At 37.5% G+C, this 13,334-nt stretch overlaps 1 protein-coding gene across 1 annotated transcript in view; it reads left to right on the top strand.

Annotated features, from left to right (window-relative positions):
* Positions 1 to 13,334, top strand: part of LOC126375183 (uncharacterized) — a 79,930-nt gene that overhangs the window by 20,275 nt on the left and 46,321 nt on the right. Inside the window, exon 2 of the mRNA XM_050022051.1 lies at positions 552 to 609. The gene's annotated coding sequence lies outside the window, so the exon portion shown is untranslated. The remainder of the gene's footprint in view (positions 1 to 551; positions 610 to 13,334) is intronic.

The following is a 13,334-nucleotide window of genomic DNA, read 5'->3' as shown; positions in this document are numbered from 1 at the left end:
GACACCAGCTGTAGATAGATGTATATATGTAGAATCTTGGAATTCCTCCATTACGTAATAGAGACGTCAGACGAATATGAAGAGAAATTTCATGAGTTCCGGAATATAGGGGGAGTGTCGGCGAGGATTCCATATTTAATACGAATATTACCTGGGGCATTCGGTCATATGACCTCAATATTTTTCGTTCTGTATTTCAGTCAGATTTAGAAACTTGTGGATAGAGGAGTTGATTCTGAAGCTTCCGAACTCCGAAATTTTCCGGATAATAGGGAAACTAAAGTTTAGACAGTGTTTGTCGGACTCTGAAGTTAGATGCATCTGGGATTTCCTGAATGCAATTGTTTTTTTTTAATGTATTGTAGTTTTTTTAGCCAGAGGCTAGCAGTGCTTCGTACTCAGGTAGTAAGTAGAAAGAACATGGCCTAGGGCCTAGACAGAATCTCTCGCTTCGCTTTCATTTTCACTAATATATCGTGAGCAATAAAAGAGTTGAAAGTACTTTTTTCCTTTTTCAAATTCTAATAAAATGTTTTTTTTTTTTGTTACAGATTGTGGAAGAATGAAGCGGCCGTAAGAAGTTCTAATATCTCGGTGACGTATCAGCAGGTGCGTTCGATGCTTTTTTGATGAGGGTCCGACTAAGGCTTCCATCGGTTTACTGCCTCACAAGCTTCATTTATTATGTTGAACACGCTCTCAGTCCTACACAATCCCTCAAGTTGATGTGCTTTTTAAATGAGATTACGAATTGTACGATTGTACGCCCTAATTACTTTTAAACAGACGTTCTTACCACGTAATACGACATGTAATATACTTTTCTGGAATGGTTGGCATATTTTACCTTGGCTTTGTTTAGAGGGAAAACATTCTAATTGCATATGCGATATAATCACTGAAGATTGGCTATATAAGCCACATGCGCTCATGAACGTCAGAGTTGAAGCAATCGCCGTGGCCGAAATCGGCTGGATCACATCATAATAACTGATAGTGTCACTGTACATAATACCTATATAGGTTAGACCAACCAACTTGCGACAAGAAACACTTCAGAACCTCGATACTGATATCAACGGCGTGGTCGACGTTTTACCCCTTTTAGCTCTTTCCACTGTCTAGGAGCCGATTCTCTGAAAAAAAAAAATCCTCTCAGACGACACCCTAAACCTAGGTACACGACCGCCTGAGCATCCTCAGGCCCCTTGTCTATCCTAGACTGTGCATTAAACAATTCATAGCCATAACTAATAAATTATCAATAAAAACAAAAACCCACCTCTTAAACTACACTATCAATGCATCAGGTGCCTAACAATCGTAGTCACAGCCATATTCAGGATCTATAGTCCATACAATCAACAAGCAACCTGCCCCTCCCGTATGGCCTATAGACGCGTGCGCAAGCTGTCACAATGGACAATAGCACTCGCCTGTTTGTCATTCCACTGGGTGTCTCCTGAGGAAGTGTATACGTGTCGAACGGGGCTAAAAGAGTTGCCGATGCCATGGTAGGGAGTAATGAGTGACGTGGGAATTGCTTCCTCTGCTCCAATAGGGTTTTATTTCCTATGAATCTTTAAAAGGCTAGTGAATTATTATCAGCAGTATTTAACTCAATATCCTAAGTCAAGAGTTACAACGTCAGCGCGATAACTGGCATAGATATTTTCAATTGTTTTACCTCGAGAGATTCACAAGACAGAACCGTCTTTTTTTTTGACGTGACTTATTGTAGATTTGCTGCAGATGGCATTAACTACTTGGCCGGCCAAATGGGGAGCGCTGAAGGCTCTCACCCGGTAAACCGTTTAAGACAACAGGCCTGAGGGTGCCCAGTTGGGCGCGAACCTCGGCTCAGGGCGTCGTCTGAGAGGAAGAATATTTGAAAGAATTAATCGACCCTAGTGGGTCGATAGCGATAAGCGCTGAATGTGGGAAAAACAGAACCGACGAAAACAGAAGCAATTCATCTAAAAAAGCAATATTGCAATTTGACATTTGCGCATATAAAAGTAAGTGCGCAATGCAAACAAATGTCAAATGCAATATTGTTTTCTTAGATGTTTTGCTTCGATGTGGCCATTTTAACGCCACCTGTTAACACTAATGATAACAAACGACTTTTTAACGTCTTTTCTTTTCTCGAATAGCACTACTTGGCCGGGCAAATGGGAAGCGCTGAGTTCTCGCCCAGTACAAGGTTTAAGATAAACAAGAATGTTTCCATGTCAACACATTACAAATACAACAAGATAGAGGCTTAGTGCGTCAATTGTCGTGTACGTGCAATTTTCCTCGGCATGTACTCAAGCATAACAGTAAACGTTCATTCATCGACACTGACATACTAAAACAAATAGACTCACAATCGCTAAAAATTTTTTCCATAAAAGCGCCCCAACCGTTTTGTTAATACGTATATATTAGGTAAATAGTATGAGTTCGTTCTCTCAAATTAAGATGTTATGGTTGTTAAAATAAAGAACATCCTTTTCGGCGGACGGGAGGATGACGGGTATAACTTGGGGTAGGGTTGGGAGGTGTCTGCAGGAATCGGGGCCAATAATTACCTATTGTATGTCAGAATATAACTGAATGTGCTGAACCATAATACTTACTTCCTCCACTATGTATGACCACATTTACTACAATAAATTTCATTTCATTTCAACAATATCAGTTATACAGTGTTGTCATTACGCCCATCGCGCTTAAATTCGATCTTGACACGCCGCACTATGGATCGAAAAATGGCTTTCATAGACATAGGGATTTCAAATTTTAAGTGGCGGTTTTTTTGCTGGATATAGCTTCTATTACCTATTACTATACAGGAAAATGATACCCGAGTTGAATCTGTGCAAAAGCGGATGAATTATAATTTTTTTACGAAAAAATTGTATGGAGCTACTATGAAAAATCCGATTATCTCGAAAACGGCAAAAAAAAACCGTAATATCCTGACAGATGGTTATCGTACTAATTATTTATGATTTTTTGACATAGCTCATATAACGGTTTGAGATGCCGTTTTTTTTTTAAAAATCGTCAAAATAAAAATATTATTTTTTTGATTAGAAATGGTTTCTTTCAAGTAACACAGGTATTTAACAACATTATAAGACATAATGGCATCACGCCTGTATTCCTGATGGAGTAGGCAGAGCAGAGAAAGTATACCCAAGCTTCAACAGCTATGTTTGAGGTAGATATATGTCAACACATAACAAGTCGTCTGACGGCCACGGAAGCAAACTGTGAATATAGATGTAGCTTCTATTACCTATTACTATATAGGAAAATGATACCCGAGTTGATTCTGTGCAAAAGCGGATGAATTATAATTTTTTTACGAAAAATTTGTATGGAGCTACTATGAAAAATCCGATTATCTCGAAAACGGCAAAAGCAACCGTAATATCCTGACAGATGGTTATCGTACTAATTATTTATGATTTTTTTGACATAACTCATATAACGGTTTGAGATGCCATTTTTTTTTTTAAATCGTCAAAATAAAAAATATTATTTTTTTTGATTAAAAACGGTTTTTTTCAAGTAACACAGGTATTTAACAACATTATAAGACATAATGACATCACGCCTGTATTCCTGATGGAGTAGGCAGAGGTTTAAGTACACCCAAGCTTCATCCGCTTTTGCACAGAATCAACTCAGGTATCATTTTCCTATATAGTAATAGGTAATAGAAGCTACATCTATATTCACAGTTTGCTTCCGTGGCCGTCAGATGACTTGTTATGTGTTGACAAATATCTACCTCAAACATAGCTGTCGAAGCTTGGGTATACTTTCTCTGCTCTGCCTACTCTATCAGGCATACAGGCGTGATGCCATTATGTCTTATAATGTTGTTAAATACCTGTGTTACTTGAAAGAAACCATTTCTAATCAAAAAAATAATATTTTTTATTTTGACGATTTTTTAAAAAAAAACGGCATCTCAAACCGTTATATGAGCTATGTCAAAAAATCATAAATAATTAGTACGATAACCATCTGTCAGGATATTACGGTTTTTTTTGCCGTTCTCGAGATAATCGGATTTTTCATAGTAGCTCCATACAAATTTTTCGTAAAAAAATTATAATTCATTCGCTTTTGCACAGAATCAACTCGGGTATCATTTTCCTATATAGTAATAGGTAATAGAAGCTATATCCAGCAAAAAAACCACCACTTAAAATTTGAAATCCCTATGTCTATGAAAGCCATTTTTCGATCCATAGGCGCCGTCGCGTCGCTTAGTGACAAGATCCGCCGCGGACATTTTTTTACAGAGATTGGTAGTCTATTCGTTTATATACGATGTCAATGTTCATCGTTTCATTTCGACACATGCCGTGTCGTAGGGCTGTGAAGTTTCGTTTACATCGGAACAATGTGTCTTGATTGTGTTATATATTACAACACTAGCGATTGTCCGCGACTTGGAATTGGAATTTATCTAACGGTCGCCGGTGTGAATTTTGACCCTTCTGAATTACAAATTGAAGCTCAGCAACACCAACTGATTTTGACGTAACTCGCAATTTCTGGCGATCTCTGTTTAAAAATAATAATTATTAAGCACTTAAAATTCCCAACCTTACCTAACCCGAAAGTCAAAAAATAATTTAAGAGTTCTTGAGGTTACAGCAAACGCTAACCCACCACTCGTTCTCAAAATACTGGTAAAAATGTTGTTCACTTCATATTTTTATAATATTAGTATGGATTGAGTTCCCAAGAGTTCATTAACCCCTCCACTACGCTTGTAGTGGACTTGTGGCAAAAACACCTCCCCAGGCTTCGGGCACTAGAGTGTGTCCCACTTTTCTTTCCTTCCCTACAAGCTCTTTGTTTTGTTCCACTTACGTGCTTAATGCTTCACTTTACCATACAATCTGCCTTGTTTTCTATATTCCAGTAGTTTATACTGACATATATTTTTCCTCCCAATCAACCAACAACGAATCTTCAGTTGTTTTCTTTGTTATCAAAAAATAAAAAGTCGTGGGCTGAAGCCATTTTTGTTCTTCGGCCCACGGCTAATATAATATCTAATAGCATTTAACATTTATAATAGCATCTAATAGCATAATAGCTTACAAACTTATAGCACATTATAATTAGGTCTAAGGGTCCAAAGTGTCATGTGACTGATTATTTATTTAGTTTGGTCAGGACATTGCAGACTGATCACCCGATTGTCCCAAAGTAAGATGATGCGTTCTTCAAAGGGTTAAGCGGTCCCGGCTACTATTTACTTAAGTATATAGTCGTTAGCCATAACAGGGGCCTTTTGCAGCTCAGTGTGGTTAAAAACGTCCCATCAAAACAATTCATCTAAAAAAGCAAAATTGCTATTTGACATTTGTTTGCACTGCGCACTTACTTTTATATGCGCAAATGTCAAATTGCAATATTGATGAGGTCGACCATTGGTCTCCCAACGGACACGAGAGAAGAAATGATTTAGTCAACTTCTACGACAAGCGTGGCAACATAACAAGCAGTATAGAACAATATAAACTTTTTCTGTTCGTCTTCGGCGATGCATAGAAAAAACTGATGTATTTATGGATTATTTAAAACATAAATAAATCATAAGAAATGTAGCAACCGATAAAGGCACGGCTGCTGCATTTGTAAATAATGCTATTTCAACAACTAATGACTTCGGAGGTAATTAATGATTGTTTTATTCCGTGCAAGCGGTGGAGCACAAAGCTTAGTATTTGCTGCACGTATTGGTATTGCTCCGAATAATGCTTTACTGTAATGCTTTTTGACTTCACTGGTTTACGGGTTTACACTGCTACATACATAATAGGCTAGTTTCCAACTAGTAAAGGGTGGGGGGGGGGTTAAAAAGGCCACATCGATGCAATTCATCTAAAAAAGCAATATTGCAAGTTGACATTTGCGCATATAAAAGTAAATGCGCAATGTAAACAAATGTCAAATAGCATTATTGTTTGTTTAGATGAATTGCTTGGATGTGGCCATTTTAATCCCCAGTTACTTTTTACTAAAAGTCAAAACACGAAATTAGTATGGAATTTGTATGAAAAAGCACACTGTGACGTCCGAGAAGAACGTGATAAAATTTCGGACTTATTGTGACGTTTTTCTTGATTACAATTCATAAATAAGTTAAATAGAATTCTTTTTCTTGTTAGTTTTAGATCTGTCTTTATTATTATAGTAATCAGAATTTCATAATTTATCTTGAACCTAGTACACAACCCAATTACGTACGTAAATAAATTTATCCGCTGACTGCACAAATATAACTTGTCCTCAATTTTACTCAATGAATTATATTGATTTTATAATCCCTAAAAAGGGATAGCTAGAATCCATAAAGCGGGAAAAACCAGAAATATTGTCCTCATATAAATAGAACATTACTATTCACCTACTAGTTTATAAATAGCCCGACTATTTCAGTAAAGCGTTTTAATTTCCGCTCAAGAGTTCCTTTTTAAGCGCGTGTTAATATCGCTGTTCCAATTCAGCCGGTACCAGCGAGGGTGCTCTCGAGTCCACGACACGACCTACTTCCACAGCTGAGTCGGCACTTCCAGGCTTGATTAGTTCAACTCACTTGGACCGCAGAACACTTAATCACTAAGTATGCATAATTCTTGGCCGAATAGACATACACACACGTATATATCTCACAGGGGTAAGCAGAGACTATGGAATTAGTTTTGTTTTATGACGTAAAAAAAAAGTGGAAGAAATTCTAGAATAAAATTAGGACCCCGGTACCGGACTTGCACTAATGAGTTATTAAATTACCTTAAGTGCAGTTTTCACTAACACGGTCGACTTGACCATTGTAGACGGCGATACGGCTCACCACCTATCACGTTGGTATAACAGAAAGCTCGATGAGGTGTGTACCTCTGACTACCCCATTGGAATATATTCGTGAGCTTATGTTAAGCTATTTATAGGAGTATAACCTTTAAACAACATAACATAGCATCATGCCTGTATCCCCGAAGGGGTAGGCAGAGATACACATCTGTACATACCTAGTAGGTATATACACCCACTCCTCAGCAGCTATGTTTTAGTCTCATAAGGGCGCCCCTTTATGAGCCACTACACGGCACAAATCCTGGAAACCACGTAATATCAATTATCTATGACTAGCGACCCGCCCCGGCTCCGCTCGGGTGCAATGCTGAGGGAAAAATGAAATTATTTACGACATCACATTAAAAACCTCAAAAATAACAGTATTTCTCCACTATTCAATGGATGTTATAATACATAATAAACCTTCCTCTTGAATCACTCTATCTATTAAAAAACCGCATCAAAATCCGTTGCGTTGTTTTAAAGATTTAAGCGTACATAGGGATATAGGGACAGAAAAAGCGACTTTGTTTTATACTATGTAGTGATTCAAACATGAATTCAAACTCAGAAAGTTGATTCACTGGTATAGAGCCCGAGCCAGGATTTGAACCCGTGACTCTACAATGTAAGTCACACGCCAAACAGTCAAGCTAGGCCGTATCTTCGCACAGTTTGAACTTACAAAATGTTGGTTTACAATACACGTTTCCACTGCGAATTATTGGTTGAATATGAAGTATAAGAACGGTAACAGTTTTTCTTCATCGAACTTATCTCCTATTTGTACTGCAGATACGTGTTGCGATTATTATTGTTGTCGGGAAAAGTTGTAAGTATTAATTTATACCACGCCTGGGAGTAAATTTCTTATCTCCCAGATTATCTAACTTCTCCGTGGTTGTTGAACCACGAACAAAAGAAACACGATTTGAAAAGTCACGCGAGGTACTTTGGAAAATTATGTACGTACATCTTTTGTTTTTTACTAGAAATAGGTTCGCGTTTATATTGCATCTTATATGACAATCGCTGACACTGTCGTTCTAAGATGAAAAAGCCTGGTGATCTAAGTTGTATGATGATACACATGTAATTTCGTTAAGAAACTCGCCTAAAGTAACTAACAAACAAAGCTGGAATTCGCTCAAACTTAACGAAACTAAGTTAACGAGTCGTCAGATGAATCCGTCGACATGTTGATAGACCGCGAAACTGGACCGCGCAGAAACGCTTTGAGCGAAATATGCTGAACAGAATTCGCTAGTAGGGTCCGTCCTGTTGGTAGCGATGTAGCGAAGACTTCACCTAAGATTTCTAAGACATTTAAATGTGTTAACGAGTAAAGAAGGCAAACTGTAAAAGGTAGTTTATAGTTGCGAGAAAGAAATACATTTTGAGTTTTTGCAGCGCCGCAATATTGTTCGAATTATATTGATGGTTTTTAATATTTAGTATTTTTTTTTATTTGGGTTCTATGCGGCTTAAAGGACTATATGGGACTGAAAATAATTTTCTGACAGGAAATTTCATTTGATATCACAGAATCATGGTCTGAATCATTCCGCAAAGTTTTCGTTGCGGTGTCACTACCACCCTGTATTGGCACTCCCCAGAAAAAAGCAAGGATCGCGCAAGAATAGTAGTTTATTTGTAGCTAGGGATCCCAAGGCATTTCTACGTACAAGAATGAGCTAAATTCATGATCACCTGTCAGTTTGTCGCTGGCAACGCGACGAGCCTGAGCTTTCTCGACATTACGTAGTTTCGCTCTGTAAATAACGAAGTAACTGTTGACATTTCGCTTTGTGTTCCCAATTCCAGCTGGAGCTTTGTGCGATTACATTTTCCAGAGCATCAGGCATCATAGGCACCTTCAAAGCGTTGCTTTCGCATCACTGTTTGAACGCGGAACATGTAGGAACGACCGAATCAATTATCAATTGAAAACCAATATTGCTTTTTGACATTTGTTGGCATTGCGCACTGACTTTTCTATGCGCAAATTTAAAGAAAGAAAGAAAGAAAATTGCTATTTAGATAAATTGCTTCGATGTGGCATTTTTAGACCCTAGTGTTGTTTGTCAAAGTCCAAATCAGAGAAATCATTTAAATTCTGCGTGGTCACTGACACGGGCGAAATGTCGCGTGGGATAGTTTCGTGATACAGTTATGCCGCATTTTCGTAAAATACCAGCCAACGTTATTTATTTTCGCATGTACATAAATGACAGGGTTAGCATAATGTTTGTTTACCACTTCACACGAGAGGCCTACATTTTTAGTCGGCTATCAGCGCTTCGTGCGCGGTTGAGGTGCGGTTTAATTATAATTTTACACATTAGCAAACTGAGCCTGTCATTTTGACCCAATTATACCTGGAAATTGCTTTACGTCACTGTTTAAAAAGTTGCAGATACGAGTCATTACAGCTCATTTTAGTGTTATCTAAATTGTGAGTTATAAATAATATCCGTAAATTGATTTATGTGCCTACAAATTAATTGCCTGATATGGGTCAATGTACTATGTAGCATTAATTTGGATTATACCCCCCGGCAAGCTTCGTGTGAAACTGCTAATTCAAATATACTTAGTGTCCTTATCTAGAAATCGGTTATCTAATCTATTCCTTATACTTCCACAAGAGATGAGCGTTAAACATAGAGTAGTTGTTACAAGCGAATTTGATGTATATTGCAGCAGGATATAAGGTCACCGGGTTTCTAGGGCGGGGCTGTATATGTATTCAGTTTTGACCCAATTCACCAATAGTACCAGGGGAGTGCTTTGTATGCGTTTTCAACTCAAATTACGTATGCTGTTCTGTTTAGAAATACCTAAACAGATACCACAATAGAAAATCATCCATATATCGTCCCTTTATAGTGACCAAGTAAGCGCCTTGTTGAAAAAAAACAACATATTTTTATTGTTATTTTAGTTAACAAAACCACGTATTAGACATAGTTTCAAGCAAGACAAGGTATACATTTTGTAGCCTAAATTATTACGAATTCCAATGAAATTAATTGAATGAAATCGAGGTTCCGGTGAAGGAAATCACAATAGAATGTGAATTTTAACTATAAGCACAGAATAAGGAATAATACTACGTACAACAACTGAACTGTTGTATAGAACGGTAACTCTCCGCTCCCCACCAGCGTCTGAGCTAGTTATACCTCACCCCCTCGGTCATAGATTAGTCTTGAATCGCGAAGGGTGCGAGCGAACTGTTGTTTTTATTTTTTGTCAGTTTAGTTTAAACGTTCTAATTTCGAAATTGGACGCCGACGTTCTTTTGTCTGATTCGAATATTTAATCCCACAGCCTATAAATATTTAAATTTATGGTGATTGTTCATCAAAACATGCTAATAATTTGCAATATAATTGAACCTAGGCTAGATAGATAGATAAAATACTTTGCCTAGGCCTTTTTTTTGCTTTTACTTGGCCCAGGGTTTTTTTTTACTTTGGCTAGGTGCTAAATGTAAAAACAATGTCAATGCAATTAATTAGTTCATTGAATTTTTAAGTGTAAAGCCTACTTATTTACATTGTGACCCTTTATTGTTCAAAAATTTTTTGTGTGTGATTTGTGTGGTAAATAATAACTGATTATAAAAGCTTCTTTCGTAGGTAGTACTACCTACCTAAGTAATGCCGCAGCCCTCAGACATCACACACACACAGTTGCGCGTGTACAATAGTGTCAATGTGTACTATCTATGTAAGACGAGGTTGTTTGTATGAAGTGTCCGGGGTGTGCTATACGCCGATGACGTATAATATAATGTTCCCAGGATGATAAGCAGCACAGAACATTCTACTGCGCCAAGCACCATACCTGGAACGTAATATAATAGAGTGGCATGTGAATAATTATGGTGAATCATTCAGATAGTAGTATGATAAATCAAAAACGAATACTAAAGTGCTATTAAACGCGATCGAAACAACATTAATAGTACTCCTAATAGATTTACCGCATATAAAACGCTCCACTTTAATCTTACTGCCATAAATTTAATCAAAAATCTTTAACCAGACGCTCTGTTAGATCAGGTTGAAAGTTTATAGCTTACTTATTTGCTTTTAAAAACAGATTGCCTACTTGGTTTTATAACTTATTGCTCTTCTATTGCTCGCGACTATTTCCCAATTGGGGTAGTTAGAGGTACATCCATCGCAAGATGAAGTCCCACACACCACCGAGCTTTATGTTAGACCATTGTGCTATGTGGTGAGCCGTATCGCCGTAATGGTCGAGCCAACTATGTTAGTGAAAACTGCACTTGAGATATAACTAAATTAATAGCTCATTGGTGCAAGGCCGGTATTGGAGTTCTAGAAGCAAACTCATGTGCCACAGGACCACAGTCACTATGTAATAATTCTAACAATTCATTTCATACTAACAAATCCATTGAAACTTCACTGAATCTTCATCATCCTTGCTCTGTTTATTTTGTACCCCGAGCTATTAATTAGTTTCCTATCTCAAGTTCCTTCCGTATAGTGTAATTACTTATATCTAATATAGTCAGTGGCTTGAGGTTGTTTGATCAATTAGTTCATCAATCTCGAACGGTGTATTAATACAATAATGAACAAGTATTTCAATGCAGAAATGTTTCCTGATTAATGGTTGGGAACTAACATGCCAGATGTTAGCCTTCCAATGAAAAATTCTTAAAAATATATTGGCCCCGATTCCTGCAGACACCGCCTAATTTTATTTTAGGTTATATCCGTCATTTTCGTATCCGTCGAAAAGGAAAGGGACGGATGATTCACAGCTCTTAATTTTAGGAAGAATGAGTAAATTAATGTGTCGGGTTATTGACTGACGTAAAATTTTTAGACGGTTGGTTTAGATTTGTGCTTAAAATTGACGTGTGTTCCATAAATTTTATGCTTGTCGATTACCCGTCCCTTTCCTTTTCGGCGGATAATAAAATGACAGATATAACTTAAAATAAAATTAGATGGTATTTACAGGAATTAGCACCATTGAGCGTGAGTTTAAAAAAATCACGGATCCATTTAAAATCTGTGATAGCCCTGTTCGGAGAACGCGTGACTTACATCGTAGTGTCGCGGGTTCGAATCCCGGCTCGGGCTCTACACCACTGGATTCACCTTCATGAATTTAAACTCATGTTTCATCATCATCATCATTGGCCTTTACATCTTTATCAGATGATTTAAACTCATGTTTAGATTATAGATAAATTGATATCACATGGTTTCCAGGATTTGTCCCCATGATTAGCAATAGGCTGCCGTGGTAGCCCAGTTGGTAGAACGCTTGCCTCTTACTGAGCTCGCAGGTTCGAATCCAGTCTAAACCAATGATTGTCTAAACCAGTGTTTGGATCATAAATAATTATCACGTACTCAGCGGTGTAGGAAAACATCGTAAGGAAACCCACATACCCGAGAAAAGCATTTTCGGGGGTCTGTGACTTAACCTGTATTGGGCAGGTTTTTCCTTCGCGGGTTGAAAGGTGAGACAGGCAGTCGCTTCTGTAAAAACCCGGACCTGTCAAATCTTCAGGTTAAGTAAACGGACCCTGTGAAAAACGGGATAATGCTACGAAGATAATGAATGGCAATATAATCGCTCCCTATTAATACTAGGTACATTTATAGTAGTAGTATAATAGGTACACCTCTGCTTACTACTTCCGTTTTTATAAGTCCATTTACGATCTCTTATTCCTCATTTACGCCAGACGGTACGTGAAAAAGTTTTTAGCTAAAACTTTCTTGCAAGGCTGTGCTTGGTAATTCCACCTTACATTGTCTCCACCAGACGAGTACACAATGCAGCCAGTCTACCTCCCAGCTACGAATATACCTCCCACCCCCCCTTTTATAGACCAGTACTATTGGAAGACTTTAATATTTCACTTTTCTGATATCAAAAAAGCTGTATATCAGCTTGACAAGCCGACTAAAATGATTAGATTCTTCGGAGACTTTGGTACCATGTCACATTATCTTTATTGACAAATTAAAGTCGACGTAAATCTCACTAAATGTCAAATATGTTATTGCGACAGGGTTCTAGAGTGGGTATGCTCATGACTGGTCACTTGTCAAGTGTACATTGTCTGTAATCCATCTAAAGATACACATAATTATTCATGCTATAAGTGCCATAACACCTCTGCCCGTACCAATAAGGATTAGATTACGGAAGACAACATATCTATGCAAAATAATAATGTTTTCCTAAAAGTTCCCGTTTCCATGGTAATTTGGGAACGGGAATAATTATTTTACTCTCAAAATAGAAATGGGGTTCTAGGGAATTACGGCGTAATGTAAATAAATCACAACAAAAATGTTTATAATTTAATTATAAATTTCAAATTTCAAATTCGTTTATTGCAAAAAATGAATTAATGTTTATATTAATTCTTATCTCCTTTCGACCAA

Source organism: Pectinophora gossypiella, chromosome 18, assembly GCF_024362695.1.
Source record: "Pectinophora gossypiella chromosome 18, ilPecGoss1.1, whole genome shotgun sequence".
In the NCBI taxonomy this organism is placed as follows: Eukaryota; Metazoa; Arthropoda; class Insecta; order Lepidoptera; family Gelechiidae; genus Pectinophora; species Pectinophora gossypiella.
Note: the sequence above shows the minus strand (reverse complement) of the source record. Positions and strands in the feature narration are given on the sequence as shown.